The sequence below is a fragment of the Lucilia sericata genome, unplaced genomic scaffold (assembly GCF_015586225.1).
Source record: "Lucilia sericata isolate MDLA Ls3-8-SP2 unplaced genomic scaffold, ASM1558622v1 Contig000104F_arrow, whole genome shotgun sequence".
In the NCBI taxonomy this organism is placed as follows: Eukaryota; Metazoa; Arthropoda; class Insecta; order Diptera; family Calliphoridae; genus Lucilia; species Lucilia sericata.
The window spans coordinates 587710-605589 of NW_023994136.1; the positions used below are offsets into that span (position 1 = coordinate 587710).

General features: G+C 27.2%; 1 protein-coding gene and 1 long non-coding RNA gene across 11 annotated transcripts in view; one reads left to right on the top strand and one right to left on the bottom strand.

Moving 5' to 3' along the window:
- The window catches only part of LOC119600105, a 180894-nt gene that overhangs the window by 53569 nt on the left and 109445 nt on the right, over nt 1-17880 (bottom strand). The gene's annotated exons all lie outside the window — the stretch shown is intronic.
- LOC119600103 (hemicentin-1) overlaps nt 16644-17880 on the top strand; it is a 73271-nt gene continuing 72034 nt past the window's right edge. For 4 of the 10 annotated variants that reach the window (XM_037950170.1, XM_037950171.1, XM_037950162.1 and 1 more), the window contains exon 1: nt 16644-17264. The gene's annotated coding sequence lies outside the window, so the exon portion shown is untranslated. The remainder of the gene's footprint in view (nt 17265-17880) is intronic. The other 6 variants (XM_037950165.1, XM_037950167.1, XM_037950168.1 and 3 more) reach the window with 3 other exon arrangements.

Below are 17880 nucleotides of genomic sequence, written 5' to 3' on the forward strand. Positions count from 1 at the left end.
TAATTTTATTTATCTTCTTCGTTATGTTCAAATGATTTTTCTGTGTACGTAAATGTTGAAGAATATAAGTGGTGGACGTACTGGCGGTGCCAGAGATAAATTATAATGATAACTTTTTTATATTATTTTGGTTAATCTTTTGTAACATAAAATTTCAATATGTTTAATGATCATGAACGATAATAAAAATGTTTCTTTGATATGAAATCAATTAAATGATTATTTCTATGTATTTGTTTTAGAGGGGATAAATTTAAAATTCTAATGCATATTAAGTATACAATAGCTCAATTCACGATCTAGTGCAAATGGTCTTGCATCATTGCATTTGCAAAATGGTGTAGTATATTTTTACACAACACTAATAAAATATACAGAAACATTCTTGCTACGGCTAATATAATATACTACCATAAAATATCCTCTAGAAAGAAAAAGGGTAAATTTAACAAAAAATTGACCAACGACGACAAATAAAATTATAATTTATCTTCTTTTATTTTTATTAATTTGAATGTGAACATAACCGTGAATCTATTTACGTGTATTAAACGCCAGGACAAAAATTATGAGAAATGGTATTTTAACAACTTTCATTTTGGGACCATCACCAAAGCAAGAAAAACTTACTACTTCCAGAAGACTTACATTCATCACCACTTTAAAAGTAGCACTAAGTAATTATAATTCTATTTTTATTAAACATAAGAAATGCATATACATATTTTATTGACATTTTCCGAGTTTGTATTTGTCAAATTCGTTGCTTCTGCAGGTCTCTTTTAGTACTTTCATGAAGTAAATTCTACTTCATTCTCGCTTTTTAGGAAGTATTTTTTTGCTGGGCATATATATTATATTAAATATAATTTATTTAGTTGGATATTTAACTTTATTGTGTTATACTTGTAAACGCTAGAGATTGTAATTAATAAATAGTGTGTTAATTTAAAATTGTGAAATTTCCATTTTTTTCTAATTGAAGCATTGCGAAAAACTATATAAAACTAATCGAATTTAATGTTTAGTTTTTCATTGAAAAACTTAACAAACATCCTGCTTACATTTTTGGAAGGTTTTTATATGTGGGTATATTTCTGATTTAGAATACATGTGTGTGAGTTAGTACATAATATGGTTTATTAATATTTTAGATAAAAGTTACATATAACGAATATGTATGTATGTGTCTACATACATATGGATTGTGTATGTTTATACAAATATCATTTATTTTAAGTGTTATTTGTGTCAATGATATGTTGTGTGTTGTTTTTGGTGTTAGAAACCATTATTAAAAACATATTGTTTGTTGGCAATAACGTTTTGTTTCATAATGATATTGACAGCAATAATAACCATATTGATGACTATTACAATCGCAAAACCCTGCGACAAAAATGTTTTTATATGTATATTTATTTGTACGCCAGTGTATGTGTGAGCGTATGTATGTATATACATATGTGTATGGGTTGTTTAGGTATACATGTAATAATGATTGCTTTAACCGTGTGCTGATAGTGACAGTAGCAACAACAATAGTATTATTGGCAGTTGTTGTTCCCAGTTGTCATTAAATGTGATATTGAGGATTTTGCTTGCTGTTACTGTAACCATGGTAATTTAGCTTTTGCAAAGAGTGGAATTATTTCATTCATTATTTTAAAAAAAATTATCTAGTTTCTATTCTGCTCTCTTTCTCTGTCCCTCTGAAGGTTCGCAGGATGTGGTTTATTTTAATATTGTCTTGTGTATTTGAATAGAAAATATTATATTGTTTTTTATTTTCTTTCGGTTTTTATGTTATTGATTGTTATGGTTCCAACTATTTAATAATGATTATTATCTCTACAATAATAGATATATACAATAAGTACTTATACACACATATTTATCTATGTATATTTATATTTGTATTTGATTTGTATTAATCTTATTACATTAGTATTTGAACAGTTGTTATTGGTCGTCTTGAGATAATAAAGTACTTATTTGTATTTTTATCATGACAAAGTAATCAAATCCAATAATTTATTAGGTGTGGCACAATTACTTTCTATTCACTTATTGTTTCAATAAAAATGACTCTCATAATATATCTGTTTATTCTCACAATGATACTTATGATGATTTAGATTACGATTACTTTGTTCCAGCTAATATATGAATCCGGAGTACATGAGTTAATCACTTCCGATGCTGGCTCAATATATTGTGACTTTTGTCTAATCATTAAATTATATCTTATAATATCTCCCTTTATAATTTTGAGAAATGAGGGTTAAATTACTACGACACACAGTGGTATAGGAAAAAAAAAGAGGGAAATAATTCAGTAACTTCTAAACGGTTAATCCGATTTTAATGAAATTTGGTATGCATAAAGAGGAGGTGTTGTCGAGTTTAGGTTTTGAATTTGGACCTTATAATCCAACCAGGGGCCCGGCGGGGGGTCCTCAAAATAGGACACCTCGGCTATGTTAAATTTTTAAAACGATCCTATTTCTTCATTTGAGTTCCGATTTAAAAAATTTCGTATATAGAATCTCCTCATCGAGCACTATAAAAAATATCGTCGTAGCAGTAAATTATCTCTTATAGTTTAGGAGATATTCGCATTTGAAAATTTTTTTGATAATAGCGGGTCCAAATATTCCCGATTTTCGCCATTTTTTTTTATTCGCTTAACAACAAGTTTATATATCAAGCAGTGAAAGAATTATGTAAAAATCATGACTGAGTCCAAAGTTATAGGCATTTTAATTTATAAAATTAAAAAAAGGCGATTTTTTGCCATTTTTTTGGGAAAAAAGTATCTTTTTCTCTTTAAGTTATCTAAAAAGTTTCTAAGAAGATGTATATAGAATTTATACTTTTTGGAAAGCTGACTTTACATAAAATACGATAAATGAAACAAAACCTAAAAATTTTTGATACCGAGGGGACCAGGTCCATCCAAAAAAACCCTATTTTTTATGGAAAATTCAATTTTGAGCAAAAATTCTCAAATCGCATAGTCGAACCAAAAAATCCCATTTTTGGGATTTTTTAAAACTTTTTTGGGAATTCCGGGATTTCTAATAAGAAAATTCGAAATTTTTAAAAAAATCTACCTATCAGTAAAATTTCATTAAAAAATATTCATAAATAAAATTTTTATTGCAATTTGAAAAATTTGTATCTTCGCAAAAACTGAATAAAAAACATTTTTTAATTTTTTTTTAAAAAGTATTCCGCGAATTTTTTAATTTTCAAAAATTATATACAGTTTTGAAAAATAGACAAAATTAGAAAGAATTTACCTAGTACTATAGCTACAATTTCATAAATTTTATAAAATATGGTGATCATACACTTATAAAATATTTTATATTTGATCGATGTACAATTTTAATTTTGCTTGTATAAATTTTAACATCACAGTGATACGGGCCATTAAATTGCTTGACTATAAATTAATATTCGTATCGTTGACAGGTGGTTTAATCAAGCAAACAAACTATAATCGTTTTCAATATTAATATAAAGTTCTTCAAAAACACAAATATGTACATATGTATGTGTGACAAAAAGGAAAAAAACGAGCAAATTGTTTACACGCATATTTTAATAACAATAACAATATTTATTGTGTAGAGTGGATTTTTTTATTTTAAACATCGCACCATTGTTGTTTTTTATTTCAATACTTTTATATTACATACGATTGGTGTGCAATAAAATCCTGGTGCTGTCTTGTAAACAAGAGCAATAATAATGTCTTGTCCTCTGCCAACCTAACCTCCTTCTATTTTTTATTATTTGCTTCCACAAACTCTCCTCTCAAGCACTAAAAATACAATAACGAAAATTATATACTATTTTTCAAAACTGTATATAATTTTTGAAAATTTTTTTAAATCGGAACTCAAATGAAGAAATAGGATCGTTTTAAAAATTTAACATAGCCGAGGTGTCCTAATTTGAGGACCCCCCGCCGGGCCCCTGGTTGGCTTATAAGGTCCAAATTCAAAACCTAAACTCGACAACACCTCCTCTTTGTGCATACCAAATTTCATTGAAATCGGATTAACCACTGTGCGACACTTAAAAACACGTCTAATACCCCAGGAAATTTATGCAAAAATCAGCAATCTGGGGAATTTTAGATAGCTAAATGAAAATTGGTACATAGCTTTTCCTTAGCATAATTAGTAAGTGATTAAAAGTCACCGAAAATATCGTGTGCGATAATTGAGATATATTCTTATATAAAAATGAATGTGTGTTTATTTGTTTGTGGGTTTGTTTGTTTGTTTGAAGTCTATAGGTGGCTAAATGACTGGACCGATTTTTTTAAAATTTGAACAGTACCTTCCTCTATATCTGGAAGGAACTATAGGCTACTTTTTATTTTAAAATTTCAAGTAGGCGAAGGGCCACGCCCACATACCTAATAAGTATTTAATGTCGCATATCTTATAAACTGCAACAGCTAGAGTCCTCAAATTTTGTATGGACAACTTAGACGTATGGGCGTGCCACTTCCCATATCTATGTATATAAATATATAAAAATGAATGTGTGCTTGTTTGTATGTATGTATGTATGTATGTATATATGTATGTTTGTTTGAAGTCTGCAGCTGCCTAAATGACTAAACCAATTTTCTGGAAATTTTCACAGTGTGTTCATGTATGACTGGAAGGAAAAATAGGCTACGTTTTACTTTAAAATTTCAAGTGGGCGAGGTGCCACGCCTATTTATTAAATAACTATTAAAAGTCGTATATCTTGGAAACTGGTACAATTAGAGTACTCAAATTTTGCTCGGACAACTTTGACATCCATAAGAATATTTTTGGATAAAATGGGCAGAATAACTATAGTGGGCATGGCACCTTCCATATTAAGAAAATATTAAATCAGTATATCTCAGAAAATATAACAGTTAGAGTCCTCAAATTTTGTCGAAGCCACTTAAGTCTCAATATGATTAGTTAGGATAAAAAGTGGGCGAACTAGTAGCAGGGGCGTGGCACCTCCCATATTAATTAAATACAAAAATTCGTTTATCTTGGAAACTATGAAGCTATGGGCCAATTTCCATTTATCTATCTAAAATTCCGTAGCAAAACCCTGGGCTATAAGGTTATAAGAATTCTTTTACTATGAAAATTCATAATTAGCAAACATTATATATAGATAGATCAAAGAAAAGTTGAAAAATTGAAGAACGGCTTTTAACTATTTAAATTACTTATAAATGCCAATATAAACATTATTTGTAATTAAAAATGTAAGTTTTAGAAATCTGAAAAATATAACACGTTTTTTAAGCACTTGAGACACAGAGACTTCTTAAAATTTGTATACATACGTATGTATGTGTAAAATTGTTTGCCCCACATAAATTAATGATGTGTTTTTTTATTCTACAGTCCTCTAAAAATATTGTTGTTTCATAAAGCAATAAACATATGAAAATTAGAAGGGATCATAAACAAATAAAACTAACACATACATATATGCGATCACATTATCATCAATATTAGAAAATATTTTTCGAGAATTTCTGTGAGTTCATCGATAAAAATGACCGAAGTTTGAAGACATTGTACAATACATTGAAATACAACGTTTAGTACAAAGATGGTACATTTGAACCACTCTAGCTTACAAACATACCTAACAATATATACATACAAACACACACATCCATACAAGCAAATATAAAAATATTACTTTTTGTTGTGTTATTTGTTTTTTATTTTGAATATGAAGTGTTTGTTATTGTCTATAACGTGCTCCATTTAACTAAGTGTGAGAACAAGTTTTATTTAATATTTTAACGCCTTATTGTTGTGTTCGGATCCAACATTTGATGTTGATGGGGGAGAAAATATGAAAAGGGTGTTTAGTTTAGTTTTTATTTATTCATTTTTTGTTTCGAGCTTTTTTTATTTTTTCACTGTTTGAACGAAAGAACCAAACTTTAGCCAGCAACTAAACATGAATACAATAGTTCGAAAAAATTTTGTTTAACTTGTTCTTATTTTTGATGAGTTGTAGTTACTATGAGTTTGTAGGAAGAAAATAATAAAACAAAAATACCAGCGGAACAATCTTTTGATATGTGTATACATATACATATGTATGGATGTACATATACATACATGTATGTATGTACAAATGTAATGTTGTTGTGCTGCTGCTGTTATTATTATTATAGTGTTGGTTAGTAGCTTGTTTTCGCTTAGTTAGTTTTAATATTTATGCCAAAACATTCATAGTAGTTTTTATTTGCCAGTGAGTGTATGTATGTGTGTCTGTGCATGTGAGCTTGTGCCATAAAAGTGTTTTTTATAACTTGAACTCATACACACTTAAATAAACACCCATACCAGCCAATATTAGATGTATCTTTGTATGTTTGTGTGTATGTCTGTTCATAAAAATGTATGTATTTTCATAACATTTAGTAATGTTAAACTCTTACGCATTTAGTTTTTGGCTTATTGTTGGTAAAATGTTCGTTATTGTATTTTTAGTGCTTGAGAGGAGAGTTTGTGGAAGCAAATAATAAAAAATAGAAGGAGGTTAGGTTGGCAGAGGACAAGACATTATTATTGCTCTTGTTTACAAGACAGCACCAGGATTTTATTGCACACCAATCGTATGTAATATAAAAGTATTGAAATAAAAAACAACAATGGTGCGATGTTTAAAATAAAAAAATCCACTCTACACAATAAATATTGTTATTGTTATTAAAATATGCGTGTAAACAATTTGCTCGTTTTTTTCCTTTTTGTCACACATACATATGTACATATTTGTGTTTTTGAAGAACTTTATATTAATATTGAAAACGATTATAGTTTGTTTGCTTGATTAAACCACCTGTCAACGATACGAATATTAATTTATAGTCAAGCAATTTAATGGCCCGTATCACTGTGATGTTAAAATTTATACAAGCAAAATTAAAATTGTACATCGATCAAATATAAAATATTTTATAAGTGTATGATCACCATATTTTATAAAATTTATGAAATTGTAGCATAATTTTAGGTTGTAGTGTATTCATGGTTGGAGCTACTTCTTTAATTTTTTATTCTTATATAGTGCTGATGTTATTGTTTTCTAACATGCTATAAAAATATATAAAAAAGGAAATAATGTGTAGAACCCAACACGAACTTATTGTCTCCACTTAGAAATGTGTGAAAATATGAATGCTCATTTCGATCTTAAGCATGTATGTGTTTGTGTAAGTGTGTGTTAACATGTTGTCATATTTCAATATTTCATGTGATTTCAGTTGGTTATTACTTTTTCATATTTTATTTATTGCGATTATTGTCGTTGGTGCTGTTGTTTTGGTGTTTCTGTATTTGATTCTGCTTTACATACATTTGTAATAAAGAAAAGTGTCAATACCATTATTATTTTTACTACATACATTAATATAAACAATAACACAATATACACACACACATACATTCAAATACTCAATAATACATAAACTACCCATAGAAAAACAGATAAAAGTTTTGAAATCACGCAATTTTGTTAAGTTATTTTTTAATCCTTATTTTTGGTCGTAAGATTTTTAATACTTAATGTTTTTGTTTTTTCTTTTTACATTTACATAAAATTTAATATGGTTAATCTATCGGAATCAATAGTTAAATAGCAAACTCTTTGAATAAAAGAGCTAAAAAGTAATATGTTTTATTGGTTTTGAGAGATTGTTCGAAATATTAAAGTTAAAAAGGTTCCAAATAAATGTAAACATAAGTCGTTCTACTGCATAAAGTATCAAACATTAACCGAACATAAAAATAGGTGATTATCAACAAAATTTTTTAACCTTTTCAGATGTTCATTTACTAGTATTTATTGATTAATTCACATAGTTAGTATGTATATTATTTTTTAATACATAATTGTTTTTAATTAAATAACTTTTATCAATCCTAAGCATGAATATTTTACAAAATACCGGAAGTTCTATGTGATAATAATAAAAATTTTAAAATTGCAATTGACTCTTATTAAAAAATTTAAATTTAATTAACATCGCAAATTTGCAAAAATTCATATTTATGTAGATACCAGTAATTTATTTAAGTATGTACACTACATACATACGTATGTATATTCATTCATTCACACATACATACATTCTTCATTGCCGCTGTTGTTATAGTTGTTGTTTATGCCAAAACAGTGTAAAACATTCAATTAGTTTGCATCAATGCCGCGCCATAGCCATTAACCAACGTCATGCTCAATATTTTAATATTTATTATACGTAATGTAATGTGTTTTTCATTTTTTTAATGCTGGTATGTACATATGTACGTATATGACACGATTTATATACATAAACATGGATGAAATGTCAACAATTCAATAAAAAAGAAAATAGATAAAATAACGTCAACAATGTCATCTATTTAAACACAATGTTAAACATTTTATTCTCATATTTTTAGTTTGCTTTGTTTAATATTATAAAAATGTGTACTTCACTTTATTAAATCCATTCAACAATTAAATGAGATGCAAAGAGAGCTGTGCTATACAACATTTAATTAATACAAATTTGCTTCAAAGAATACTTTAACGTGGTGCTGTTTTTTATAGTAATTAATCTCTTTTGATCCATATACAATTATTCCTTTAATAGGGTGTATTAAATTCGACCCCAATTTTTTATATTTTAACTTTTTTACGGATTATTGTAAATATAATAAAATTACAACTGTTGTTTTATTTTTAAGATATTTTTTGTTCAATTATTTATTTAATATTTAAACAAATACATAAGTCAACAAAAATTTACTTCATATAAAAATATTAGTCCGACTCACTCTGTATGGGAAGCAAAATTGTATTCTTGTTAGCACTATCATAATTTACCTTTTTTATGATTCCCAAAATGTGTTTAGTCTAGCACTGGCCGTTGGTGAGCTGAACAGATTTCAGCAAAAAATTTTATATACCACACCACTAATGTAATGTAATAAAATATGGTATAAAATAAATATTACTGTAAATTTTCAGTCAGTCCAATATACATACATTTATGTATATACAGTTAATCTCAAAAATAAGTATACAGAAATACTGACAATTGGTTTTATTTAAAAAAGGATATTATTTTTTCAAAAATCAAAAAACTAACACATTTATTAATTAAAAACAATTATGATAATTATTATTCACTACTTTTTTTCTTTATATTTTGGTTCTTTGAGTTCTCATTTAAGCTGAAGTTAAGAAGGTGCAAAATTTACGTCACAAAAATAAGTATACATATAATTTTAATATGTATTTGGCTTAATGATATTAACAAAATTCATGAAAATTTTACCGATTGAATGTAATTATTTTATAATAAAACATTCTGTACACTATAACATGGAAAAAATTCACTTTTTGTTTCGAAAAATTTAAATTTTTGGTAATTTATTTGAATATTATTTATAGGTGCATTTTTTCCTATTTAAGAACATCTGACTATTTAAACCCCCGGAGTTTTGGATCGGGTATTCAATAATATCCCTCGTTTATTCATTATGATGCATTGGAAGACGATATTTTAACTTTTAAATTAATTGTTTCTGTACAATAATTGCAATCCATTGCGGAACATTGCCGTTTTTAACATAGTATAGCGTTCATATTCGATATTTAACGACGATTTCCTAAAATTTATATCTTAAATTGCGATATTAATAATATTTGTACTAGTATCCATTAATTAAAACAAGTTTTTTGGTTCCTATCATCCATTACACACTTCTAAATACTACCAATAATCGTCAAATGGTGACCATGTCAATAACTTACACTACATATCGGTTCTGAAATTGATTATTGTTTAAAATAGTAAGATTTTTATATTAAATCAGGCTCAATTGGTGGTATGAATACGAATTGAACAATTTTGAACACAGATACATTTTAATTTGTTGCTAGAACAAATAAAATGTCCGATCCATAAAACATGGTTATTGTATCAAGTATATCAAGATATGATTGGTAGCATTATTGTATGCTTTGGAAATCGGAGTATTTGAAAAACCTGTTTAAATTGAAGGAAATATATAGAATTATCCAAATTTTAAAGTTTATGTTGTAAGTCTTAAGAAATCGGAGTTAAATTTCGGTTTTTTAAGAACGTACTCTGTTCAAAATGGCCAAAAAGTTAAAAATTCTATTTCCAATGCATCATTTGGAGGGTTCAATGACCACCAGATCCAAAGTGGAAAAAAATCGTAGAAGTGGGAAAAAAACTGTCCTACTAATTAATTCCGGAGCCAATCGGCCCAAATTTCAAGATTTCGGAACTAAAAGTAGATTTTTTCCAAGTTATTGTGTAAAAAATATTTTATTAAAAATATTTTAAAATGTGTAAAAAATATTTTATTAAAAATATTTTAAAATGTGTAAAAAATATTTTATTTATTAATACAAGTAAAATTTCCATAAATTTTGTTAATATAATTAAACCATATATATACTGAAATGATCTGTATACTTACTTTTGTGACGTAAATTTTGCACCTTTTTAACTTCATCTTGAATGAGAACTCAAAGAACCAAAATATGAAGAAAAAAAGTAGTGAATAATAATTATCATAATTGTTTTTAATAAATAAATGTGTTGCTTTTTTGTTTTTTGAAAAAATAATATCTTTTTTTAAATAATACCAATCGTCAGTATTTCTGTATACTTATTTTTGTGATTAACTGTATGTATGTATGGGGAATTACGTGTCAAGTGACACGTTTTTTGGTTCAATATTATAGAAAATTCAAATTTTATGTTTATATATTCAACCTCTTTTATTTAAATTCATGTTCTAAGTTAAATATTATACAAAATTCTAAAAGTATCAGTAAAAGAACGAAAAAGTACCAGAAAATAGTCCATTTCAGATTTTCATTTACTGAATCCCCTGAATGCTTAGTGTTATGTTTCTAGGTTCAATATAAGAAAAAGGACCCCATTTATATTCTCAGTTACTCTGGGCTCTACATGCTTTATTTCATATTTCGTAGTGCACTCTCAAAAGTACCAGTTAAAGATTTTCATTTACTCCGGTTTCTACATGCTTAATTTCATGTTTCTAGGATCAATATTATAGTACCTTTTAAAGAACGAAGTACCAACATGTTTCTAGGATCAATATTATAAAAAACACAAAAAGTATAATTTAAAAAACGAAACAGTATCAAAAAATACCGGAGTTCCAAGTAAATCTACCAATTTCTCCAATTTTATTAAAATTGGCTTAATGAATTTGAATAAAATCAAATTTCCCGTTTTTCCCCTTTTTGGTACTTTTTTCTCCCTATTGAAGTAATAAACATTTTATTCCAAAAAGTTGAAATATCGTAGTGGGAGCTCATCATTAAGCGTTCATATGTACAAGTTAATATATAAGAAACAATTTTTATGAAAAATGTACCAAAAATAGGTACAATTTTCACGCTTTAAACGACTGAATATCCGAAAAGTACTTAATTAAAGTAGAAGACACCTGTTCGCTTATTTTTAATTGAAATATTTTAGTATCTTTTCTAGTTTAGAAGATATGGGATTTTACCCCCTAAACATTCAAATTTCCAAAAATCCTCTTAGTCTTAGTGGATCTATGTATATGGGAGGAGACCAGTCTCCGACTTTAGCATCAACCGTTTAGGCTGTGCGATGAGGAATCAGTCAGTCAGTAAAGTTAGAATTTTATATATACAGATATACTAGCATCTATAATGGAATGCATGTATAATGAATAAATAAATAAATAACTTCTATATAAAGAAATCCCTCATATTCAGCTATCGCTGAAAATATATACAAACATATCTCCTTTAAGTCATACATAAAAGTAAATAGAATAACCCCAACAAATTCAAAGTTACGTATTACTGGCCACTGATGAAGGAGATCACTTAATTTCAGTTTAATTTGTCTTGATCTTGGAGTGTAAATGCATATTGTTCCTACAGGATAAAAAGTAGTAATAGAGTATTTTGGTCACAGATCGAGTTTTATTATTCCATGTAAATGGGGCTTAATAATTTTGATGTTATTGTACAGATGTGTGTATTGGTAACCTTTTTGTGCGTTTGATTTCATTTTGTTACTGATAATGTACTAGTAGTAGTCATTCTCTGTGTGGACTATTCACTCTCTTCTATTAAATTCATTGCTTTGTGCATACGGTTGAATGATTTTTGTTGTTGTTGTCGTTACTGCTTTTATTGCTATTGCTCCCATTTGTGCCATAGACTGTGTTGCCATAAACGTTATAATCCATCAGGTTCTCAAACAATCTACTTTCCAGCTGCTTTGGTCAATATACTTTCAAGGGCATTGTTGTAATTAAAGAGAACAGTTAAAATTGTTTTTAAATCATTATTTATTAAGCGATTTCCTGATTGTTTTCTTTAATTTTATTTTACGCTTAAAGTCTTGACTCAGACAATAATAACATTCCGAAATGTTTAGTATTAGATAATTAGTAATTTATATTTTGAAGTCGAATTTTCACGGCCAATTCTGCTTTAAGTAAAATTTTTCTTGCTAACTCTAAAAGAAGCATAATAATATCCGAATATATTTAACATGGCAACACTGTCGAAGGATGAACAAATATATAGTATATGCGTACGTACGTGTATGAGTGTGTTTATTTATTTTGTGTTATTCTATATAGAAATATTTTTCCGTTTATGGATTTGCTATGTTAGTTCATGGGTATTTTGTTTGTTTGACTCTATTTTTTTTTTGTATTTTAACATGGAAATTACATACATTGATTTTGTGTTCAAGTACGGTTGGTTTATGTCAATGCTTAAGTACAAAAGATGGCCAAACCAATGAGAGTATATTAGTATTTTTTGTGTTCATGTGTGTGTGTTAACATGAATGTCGGTATGTAAGGTTTTTATTAGATTTTTTCTATAATTCTGCTTAATGTATTGAATATGTTTGTTTGCTTGTCTGATTTTTTATATATTGAGTTAAAGCTGTACAAGTAAACAAATCAAAAATCATTTACAACAGACAGTAAGAGAGTATGTTGTGTGTTGGACTAAAAAACTCACAAAATCATATAAAAATCAAATAAAAATTTAATCGTTTGGAAAATTTTTTCCTTAAAAAATAATAAAAAACGATATTAGTGATAAGGAAGATTTTTATTTTTATTTATATGTATTTTTCTTCAACATACACTTGAAGTTACATACATACATATTTATGTACATACATATGTATTTATTCATTGTAATAAAGTTGTTGCAAAATTTCCAAAACAATTCATTTATATTTATATTTATTTACGAATATTTGTTTAAAAAAATTAAAAACAAAAGAATTCAAGAATTGTAGATTGGGAATATGTACACGAATAAGACTTTGAGTGTATCTTGCCTTGCAAACAATAATTGTATGTTTTTAATGCTTGGTAATTAGTAAACCGCATTCTAGCATTACTAACTTAAACTGAACACATAAGTTTACACATTCATTTATTTAAATGAAAAAGATTTCCAGCTATTTAAATTATTACATTGATTAAATTTAAAAGAAAAGCAAGTAAAGGTACTAAAAGTTTACCTTATTTTTTAGACGAACTTTTTTTTATTTATTTCAAAACGAATAATTTTTATTCAGCCTCTAGTTCATGGATCGAATAGTATTTACAAAAATACAAATTTTTCCCTTTTTAATAAATGTCACTTGTAAATATAATCTAATTAACTCAGAAATTTAAAGAAGTAAATTAGATTAGTTTAAATAATATATTATCCTATTTCTTAAACCTTATGTTGAGTTAGATCAAAGTTTATTAGATTTTTCAGTGGTGTGTATTCTATTTTAATCTAAAATTGTAAAATTTCATAATGTAATAACTTTTTAGCGGTGCAGACGTAACTGTTTTGACAATTATCGGTAAAATTCTGGGCAAATATTAGCTTTCCCGAGTTTATTCGTAACTATATATTTTGTTTTTAATACAGTTTTCAATATTTCGGTTGGAAAATGGCTTTTTGAGAAAAATAAATTAAAAAAAAAATTGGAATAACTTTTAAATCTCTGTTTAACCCCTTCCAATACAATTTGTCTTATCATTGTAGAAATTTGTTGTTATATTAATGTCATACCATAATGACAAAACTTGTTCTTTATATAAATACATACATACATACTCAGAATTCCTCATTCACATTTGAGATAGACAAATGTACATACATACATATGTACATAACGAGGTTGTACTCTGTTTGCTTTAAATATCATTTTATATATGTACATAAGTATGCATAATAAATTCATACATAATATATGTATGTATGTATGTATGTTTGAATATTCAGGGTAAATATTATGAAAACTATTGTCAAATATTTTAGTGATTTTACACTCATATACAACTTTTAATTGCTTTCATTATGGTTTTATATCATAGAATATGAAATCTTAAAATAAATAGCTTACGGCTTAACATTTGATCATGTTTTCTAAGGAAAGAAACTAGAATATAATAATGGCATTTCATTTTTGTAACTGGGAAAAAGTTTTTCTTGGTTTTTGTTAATTACTGGTCTTAATTGATTATATTTTTTAAATAAAATTATTAAGAAATATCCATACACATACGATTTTTATTGCATGTACACTAGTTATTGTAAGAAATGCAATTGTTTTTAAATGAGATTACAGTGTACGAATTTATGAAAAACAAGTATGAATGTATAGTCGGGCATGGCCGACCACATGATACCCTTCACCAGTGAGTATGTTTAAAATTTGGATTATTTGTTTTTAAAAATAAAGCATTTAATTTGATTTTTACCTTAATTCCGGAATATTTTTACTTATTGTTGACAAAAAAGAGATTTTCTACAAGAGGGCTCATATGGTTGAGGGTTGAGGGTAAATAGGTCCTATCATTATAAATGTTGTTAGAGAAATTTACGTCTACATCAAAGTTATTTCTGTAGAATTTCACAGTGTTATTTGTGTTTATAAGTGAATGTTGACCTTCAAGTCATTTTCTAAAGGGGAGTTTGTATGAGGGCTAGAGTCAAATGAGGCCCGATCATTACCAAAATCGGCAATGTCATTTCAACTTCAATAAAACTATATTTTGTTGTTAGAATATTTAACATAATTATGAGCTCGAAAGCCCCATTCGGGGGCTACGGTTGTATGGGGGCTATACGAAATGGACCGATTTTAACAATTTTAAATAGGCTTTTCAAAGGAAAATTCATCCCCGATCTCCTACGCTTTATATTTTATGGTGTTTAATTTGGTTTTGAACATCGAAAAATATAGAATTTCCTGCATTGAGGGAAAAATATTATCACCCAACTACGAACCAGCTGATACGCTTTCCTTTACGTTTACGTAACTAAAAAAATATAAAACATTACGTTCTGTCTAATAAAAGAACCTTTAAGAATTGTTTAGTTTTCAAAAAAATATGATAGAGACCAAATCACGAGAGTCCGGTTTGACACGAACATACTAAAATAAAAAAATCTAACATTTATCTGCTATAAATGTTAACAGAATTAAAAAGGAGAGTTCAGAGCTACATCCTTTGATTTTGTTATTATTTGGAACATTTCACATGTATCTCAGTCACAAAAGAAGTTAATAAGAGAGTCAAACCTAATTTGAGAGAATTGTGTGGATTCTGGACGAGTGGTACATACAGAGTAAATATTACTAAATTTTAAGTTATAATTGAATGAAATGTGCTTATGGGAAGTAAAATTAAAGAAAAATAAAACATTTCATAATCATACAGCGAGAGGAATTTTAAATAAAAAAGATATTGCAAGAATACTTTTTCAGAAAATTTGCCAAGTTGTTAGTAATTATAAATCGAGTACAAATTATTTTTTTTACAATGCAAATTAGGATACAACATTTTATCCTTAAGGCAGGTCTATGTAAACAATTAAGCTTTTACATCTAACAAAAACCACAAAATTAAAACATAAACACAAAAGATATAAATTAAGAAGGAGAGAAACAGAATAAATAAATTTTAATGAAGAATAAAATACTGATGCATGGGAGTATGTAACAGTATATGAGCAAGAAAATTCATATACATATGTATATAATAGCAGTTATTAAGAATATAAAATATAAAATATTTGAATTTTATTTGTCAAAATTGCAGTAAACTATTACACCATTATTCTCTCTTACTCTCAGTGCAAAGCAAAACTCGCAGTAATGCGCATAATTTAAAAAACTCTTCAAGCTAAAGCTTTTTCTCTTTTTTATTTTCACAAATTATCCAGCATCTCTTTTGTAACCTCGTTTTTATTCGGCACTTAACTTTTTTATTTACTGTTATTACATGGGACTGACAGAATTCATGCTCTTTTTAGGGGATTCTTATGTTTGTTTTTTTTGCAAGCATTTGAAAACAAAACACATATACCCACACGCACACTGAGAATGTTTCCAGCTTTTTACAACACATTTTCAGCTTTTGTGTCATATGATTATTAAATTGAAGCTGTGTGGATGTTGCTGTGGATGCTGATACTGTGATGATGCCTTTTGTTTACCAGTAGTCGTTTTATAACGCTGTGATGTGTTTTGCGAATTACGAACGGCATTCATCTCTGCCTGCATCATAAAAATTGTTTAGTGAGAGTTTGCGATCCCGCGGGTACGGTCGAAATATACGGGATTTTTTCGCATACGGTTTACTTGTCTTATTGTTGTTTCCTTTAATATTACAACTACTATTCTATTATAACTTAGTACAACGATACAAAATAAAAACATAACATACAAATAAATACCGTCTGTGTAATAAATTCCAAAAATAAATTTATTAAGTAAAAAATTAAAATTTAACTAATATCTTGCACAAATAAAAATGTTGAGAATAAATTGTGGATAAATTTCTGATTGAATCTTTCAGAGAATCCTTTGCTTTGTGAATAAAATTCGTTACCGGTGTCGTAAGTTTTCGTTTGTGAAATATTTTGTGGAATGAATTTCAAATATTAAAATGCGATTTGTTTCATTACTAAAATAAAACAAGGAAACGCATGAGTATAACAAATGAAATTAGTATAAAATAGCAAAAAAAAAAAAAAAAAACAAATATATAAAAATAATATATGTATGTAACTGTGGACTAACATACATATGTGTATGTGTGTATTCAGTTGTGCGTAAGAATTATTATATCTATGAGAATTTAAAACATGTACAAATTATTATTACTTTTGAACTGATTTTATTTATTAATACTATTTTGCTTTGACTTTCAAGTATGCCACTAATATTCAGCTATCTTTAACCCCTACACACATATGTACATTGTACATATGTATGGCACTCATGCCATAAACTATTAAGAAAACAGTTGATTGTATAGTATTTACATACATACATATTTTGGCAATAGGGCCAAATTTAAATACATTTATCAACTGGAAAATAATAAAGTTCTTCCAGGGTAACATAAAGGATTTTTAAACTAAAACAAAGTAATGCCAGACAATACTGTTCCTAGTTTATCTACAAGAGTATTTAATTTGTAATTGCATACTTTTTTCTTTGTAGCTTTAAAATAATTCCCGTAAATAAATCTTAATGATAATTTTTATATAATTTTATCACAACTCTCAACTTTGCCTAGATTTTTCTTAGGTATTTTTGCAAAAGTTAAAAATTAACTTTTCCAAGACTATTATAATCATCTTATTCAATATCTGTATTATATACATGATACAAACCTATATATTATGTTTATGTACATTTGTTCATCTACCTGAAAAAAATAAATATATTTAAAATTAATCATGAATAAACAAACAAAT